This window comes from Anas acuta, chromosome 9 (assembly GCF_963932015.1).
Source record: "Anas acuta chromosome 9, bAnaAcu1.1, whole genome shotgun sequence".
In the NCBI taxonomy this organism is placed as follows: Eukaryota; Metazoa; Chordata; class Aves; order Anseriformes; family Anatidae; genus Anas; species Anas acuta.
Genome location: NC_088987.1, coordinates 5,475,314 through 5,481,313, shown reverse-complemented (window position 1 = coordinate 5,481,313; position 6,000 = coordinate 5,475,314). Strand labels below are relative to the sequence as shown.

Below are 6,000 nucleotides of genomic sequence, written 5' to 3'. Positions count from 1 at the left end.
ATAAACAGAATTTTGCGTGCCTATATGTTATTTATGTTTGAAATCAATGTCATCCAGTGGACATCCTAGTTCCATTTTCATTCCTATTTGCCTTCCTTTCATGTTTTTTTCTTTCTGAATTCTTACCTGTTTTCTTCCACTGCTCTCTCATTTATTAATGGTCACAGCAGCATTACTTTTAAATTATCGTAATGTGCAGGTTTGTCATTTTGTCCAGCAGGGTACTGTGACTTTCACAGAACATAACACTTTTGTCCTGCTGAAAAAAAGTACTGGGGAAAAAAAATAAGAATACTTCAAGAGACTTAGAAGCTTCTATTTAAACCAGCAGGAGGTGGTCTAAAGACAGAAATGTGTATCAACGCTGCATTCACAAGGCCAATCTGCACACTCCAATGCAGTTAATCTGCCACAGAAATCAGCCCCTTGGCATCCCACTGACCATGCCCTTCACTCGGATCCTTCCTGTCTGCTCTCTGCTCCTTGCTTCACACTGAGACCCCTCTTTCAAGCAGGATCAGGCATTATGTTGTTCCCCCCTAGGAGAGGCACGTGTTTTCTGCTTGCTTTTATTTATTCTCCTGGCGCTAGTCCAATGGCATTTATTTATTTCATAAATGTTTAAATAGTTGGCAGCACATCACAAGCATCTCTTACCTTTTATTCCTAATGTAAATTTAATAATTTTTCACCATGATTTTCTGCAGCATTTTAAAGTGTTTATCAGCTATTCAACAAGAAGACAGGAAAAAAGGGGAAAAAAAGAAAGCCTACAGTCTCTCCTTTAAAACTGCTCTTACAGAAATTTATATTTTTAATTACTTCTGGTTTTATAATAATAAGCCAACACTAAATATTTCCACCGCAGCCAATCATTCTTTTTTGAGGCAGAATTTCAACAAACCCCAGCACTTAAAATTATAAGACAGTCTAGGGATATAGGAGGAGTTGATTAAAGGAGGGAGCATATTTTATACAAGGAGATTTAAAACTGCAATAATAATTGATGTCATGGAAAATAAGCTCTCCCACAAACACCATGGCAGTATCGGATAGGTTGAATATATGGGATTTGAGATGGGTTCAGAATGTGGTGGAGGAATAAAGACAATGAATTTTTGCTATTAGCCTTAGTAATTTCTTTAGCAGTTTTATTGTTTTCAATTAAAATGTAATTTACACGATAGCCAGCAGAGGGAGCATTTAAAACGAAGACTTGAAAAGGTCCAGCCTCTCTCAAAAACAAAATACAGAAATGAAAGCACTATAGCAGGAATTGTGCCAAAACTTTCCTGGCAGCCCAGGCCCCGTTATTTATGAATTCACACATGGACAAGGCATAAAATTCACACTAATCTGAGATTACTCAGATTTCGGGGTGGGCAGGTGGGGGGGGGAAAGCCATTACCACATAGTCATTAGACACATAAAGCCATTTTTCTATTTCAGCATGATACACTTTCAGTCTTTGGCATACCATAAGGATTTTTTTCAGCCCTAGTTGCTATTAGTTCAGATTTGCAAGCTGATAAGGACATGTGCAGTTAATTTGGGTCTCACATGCAATTTTGTAGACACCTGTGCATGTTCCTATTCTGCAGATCTGAAAGGGTGAGTGCGTGCACCAAGGGGAGAGTCTGCCTTGCTGCTGCAAGGATGCAGCTGTGTGGTTGTATAGTGCTGCATTTTTAGGACTTCCAGTTGCCTGCATATACATCCATCTTTATCAGTGACAGATGCATGGAAAGGAGGCATAGAAGCATCTCCAAAATCTATGGAGAGATGTGAGTGACCTGGAAATGGTTGCTGGGGGGTAATAGCTGGGGAAATGGGGCTATTTCTGCTCTCATGCCTTGTGTTTCTGCTCCTTCATGCTACATAAGGCAACTGGTTGCAAGGACAAGGCTGGCCTCATGCACCCTCTGCTGCACACTGGAGCAGAAGCCTGCTTCCAAAGCAGCCCTGGCATCTGCAGCAGCCAGTTATTTTAGTGATCAGATGAGTTACCTTTGTTTTTCACCATCCAGCCACATGCACACACTGCATTCTTTTTGCAGCTGTCACATCATCTGCTCCAGCATTTTCATCCCCTCCATGCAAACGTGCTGTGGGTTGCAAAGCACTGCAGTGTAGGAATGGCTCTGTAAAGGAGCAGCGTACATTCAGTATCTGCCCATGGATTTTCACCACTCACCCTCCTGCCCCCCACAAAAATATGCTGAAAAAATTAATCAGAACATCATGGATTTATGGGATAAATTTTTAAACACTGTAAGGAACTACTTATTAAAAATTATATGCATATATTCTTTTACGTATGCATATATGCACTGCATACATTGCAATGCTACAAACCTAGAACCAGTTCGTTGAAGATTACAGGCTGACTCTTGGTTTGCAATATTCCTTTTACTCAGACTAAAATGATGCTGTCGGCATGAATTTTGGCTCAGGCCTTCTACTTTAAAGAGTGCCAACTTCTTGATTTCTTGGGCTGATTGAGCTTCCAAGGGAGTTTCTGAGTTTGAGCAAGATCTAAAAGATTTGCTAACCCATCACCTCGAGGCAGAGGCATATGCTTACTTACATCAGCCACTCATCCCAGCTCTTGGAGCCTTCGCTTCCAAATGTAAATTCCAACTTTAACTTATTTCTCATTGCCACTTTGAAATGCATCTTTATACTCAGCAGAGATTATTCTGCTTTCTGCCTACTCAGGCAGTTATCTCCTGAGCTGTGAAGACCAAGTCGTTTACTATCTGCATATTAACCCAGAAGAGCCAACTCAGCTGGATGCTCTTCCTCCTAAGATTTCCACAGCAGACTTGTTTACTCACTTGTAATCAATGAAGGGCAACCGGGTTAACTCAGCTCCAATTCGTCTGTGTTGACAGGACCCCACTTGCAGGCATCTACCTTGGCTTGACCCAGTGTAACTCAGGGTCCACAGCTGCAACTGGGAGCAAACCTGCCTTTCTAAACAAGGTGAGGCACAGAAATCATTAAAAGCTAATGTGTACCAGGATCTGTAACAAATTTTCTCAGTTATCCAGATGAAAAACAAGTTAAGGCAGAAGGTGCTTTTCCTGTTAATACCTAATCCTTGCCATGAGTAACACTGCTGTCTGTCTCGGGATCCTGGGATCATCATTGCATGGGAAGAAGGGAAGATTAACAAGCAACGAGAGCAGCAAGCTCTGAGACCAGCAGTGCTGATCTCTCCTGCCTCCAGGACCTGGCAGCAGCAGCACAAGCCTCTCCCCCGGCCGTGCCAGGCCCGGGCAAAGGAGAGGTTGTTTACCACAGATAGGACTGGGGAATTCCACCGTCACTTCTAGTTTCTCTCAGCAGCTCTTGCTTGAGTGCCAAATCTCCTTGATCTTGATAGAACAATGAGGGCGTTTCTCATTTAGGCTTTCAGGAAGCGGTGATAAATTTGAACACAGCACTGAGTTCAGCCTCACAAGCCCCTCGGCTGCTCTGCAGCCTGGCAGCAGTGAAACACATGGATGTGGGACCAGCTTGGCTCTTGGCTGCTCGCTGCTGTTTCACCTGGTGTGCCTTCTGTAGCCCACCTAGGCCAGGCACCACACGAGGCAGCAGGTCACCTGTGTCAGCAGTGTTTGTTCAGGCAGAGCTTTTAATACATAAACACACTGTCGCAAGCCGGCTCTTGCACTACCGAAACAGGTTCCTGTCCCTAATACTTATTTCCTTGACTGTTCCTACAACACTGAGAGGCTGCTTCAAGCTTGGCAGCACTGGGAGCCCTCTAGAAACACCATACTCCTCCCAGCAGCTGCGGGGACTTCACTGTTTGGAAAGGAAGGAGCTAGGTGACAAAGATATTGCCATGTTAGGACCTTATCTACAGTCTGCTAAATGGGAAGAAAAAAAAAATCCAGACATAAATGGTATTTTACCATACCCTTCCCAGCAGGCAGGAAGGTGAGGTCACTGCAGTGCAGGCAGGTGAAGACAGGACATTCCCACTTGGTGCTTTCCCTGGGAACCAATAAATGAATCAGCAAAGGGAAAAACACAGGGCTACTGTCCTTTGTCTGCTTGGCCTTATTGCTAGGCTTGCTTCCCTGAAATACTTGAAGAGACCAGTGAAGAAGCAGCGCTTCCAGCATGGATGACAGCTGGTGCTCACAGCTGAGGAGGAAGGCAGCTGGCCGCAGCATCCTGCCTGCATTCTCACCCAGCCGGGCAGCTGGGCTCATCGGGAGCAGCTGCAAATGAGGCATTGGCATCGTTACTACAGAGAAATGAAAAATAAACCTTGGGAAATGGTACGAGCTCAGGCAAATCCACTGAGTTTTGCTAGCAAAAATGTGCTAGAGGTTTCCAGTTTTCACCAGCTGAAAATGAATCGCTTACAATTATGCAGAAGAGTACCTATAGGTGCTTTAAATTATCCCATGTATCTGAAGTTTCGTTTCCCCTAAGTGAAGAAAGTTTCATTTGTGTTTTCTCTCTGATCACATTGAGCAATAATCATTAAGTGAAATGAGTCCAGCAGGGCAAAGTCACTGAGTTTCATCCACTTCTTTTACAGCTCCTATCAGGACTAACAGGAACAAGGAAAATGTTGCAATCCAACAACCCACGGTCAGAGATATCACCACTCCTGGCATTACTGTTCTTGAAAGCAATGTTCTGCCAAACCACTTTGTGCCTGTAATTCCAGTTTTCCATTATCTTTAGGTTTTTATGGGTCTGGTATTTAACAGGTCTGCATGCAGCACAGAAGGTAAGGTTGGAAAGTTGCCTTTTTCCAGCCTGATCTGATTTACCTTTGCAGAGAAACCAGCTTACCTGTCTGTCATCACACAGCTGGAGATGTAGCTATGTCACCACTGAGCTTGACTTTAGATTTCTCTTTGTTTCTTATCCTTTTCTCTCTCCTACATGTATTTCTTCATGCTTTTGACACTTGTTTTCTGTGGAAACTCCTTTTTCCAGAGATAAAGAGAAGGTTTAAACTTAAGGTGAGCAGGATTTTGGGGAGGTCTTTGCAATAACGAGGCAGCAAGTGTCTCCTGCAATGGTGTTTCTACCAGAGGTCAAGAGATAAATTTTAAAGGTGTTCAGCAAGAAACTCATATAACCACTATATATTCTAACCATAAGGAAGGCCATAAAGCTCAGTGGGCTTAGTGGTATGAGCATCAGGCACTCCTGGATTCTCAGACTTACTGGCAAAGCCAGTAACCTGTCTTTTTAGGGTTAATATGGTTAATATCATCTCCGTCTTTTTTGTTTTCTCAGACTGTTTCACGAGGAAATAACCACAGGAATGTGGGTGCTGCGTTCAACATCAGTGCATTTCTGGCTTCTCAACTTACTGTAACTGCATTCTGAGTCAGAATCTTGTTTTCCTTTGATGGTCTATTTTGACTTGGGAATGAAGAGCATGGGAAGGTTGTTCTCCCCTCATCTAAGTTTGCTCCTCAGATGACATCACCAGTGTGGCTCATAAGCCCATGCTCCCCACTTAGGTGGGGATAACCTAAGCCTCACCTCAGAGAACGTAGGGAAGGAAGGAAATTGGCCCCAAAATTCAGTCCCGACACGGTCTGCCAGCCATGCTTGCCACCTCACCCCAAGTCCCCATGCACCTTCCATCACACCTGGAGACAACTTAGTTTATACACAATAATTTCCATGGTGCACGAAGCCAAATATGTGTTTATCTAACGTATAATATCAACTAGGAATGCACAAAAATTTTGAAGCTTGAATAATGTTAGATCTCCTATTCAAGTTCAAGTTGAGACCATATTCACCAAGAAAAGTCAGGTGAGATTTTTCCAGTATGGTGACATCTTCCTTTTCTTCCTTTTACGCAATTAGGCACACAACTTGCTCATCCCAATTAATTTAGTCTTTTGAGAAAAATAAAATCCATATATGAAATCTAATAGCACAGGTAGATCTGCAGGGATTAACAATATGAAGGAGAACATTGTCAAGCATATAATGATATTTTGTGGT

At 43.0% G+C, this 6,000-nt stretch overlaps 1 long non-coding RNA gene across 5 annotated transcripts in view; it reads right to left on the bottom strand.

Moving 5' to 3' along the window:
* Positions 1-1,479: 1,479 nt before the first annotated feature.
* The window catches only part of LOC137861290 (uncharacterized), a 22,189-nt gene continuing 17,668 nt past the window's right edge, over positions 1,480-6,000 (bottom strand). For 2 of the 5 annotated variants that reach the window (XR_011099520.1, XR_011099519.1), the window contains exons 3-4: positions 2,838-4,958; positions 1,480-2,141 (exon numbers count right to left, since the gene is read on the bottom strand). This is a non-coding gene — a long non-coding RNA (uncharacterized lncRNA). The remainder of the gene's footprint in view (positions 2,142-2,837; positions 4,959-6,000) is intronic. The other 3 variants (XR_011099521.1, XR_011099522.1, XR_011099523.1) reach the window with 3 other exon arrangements.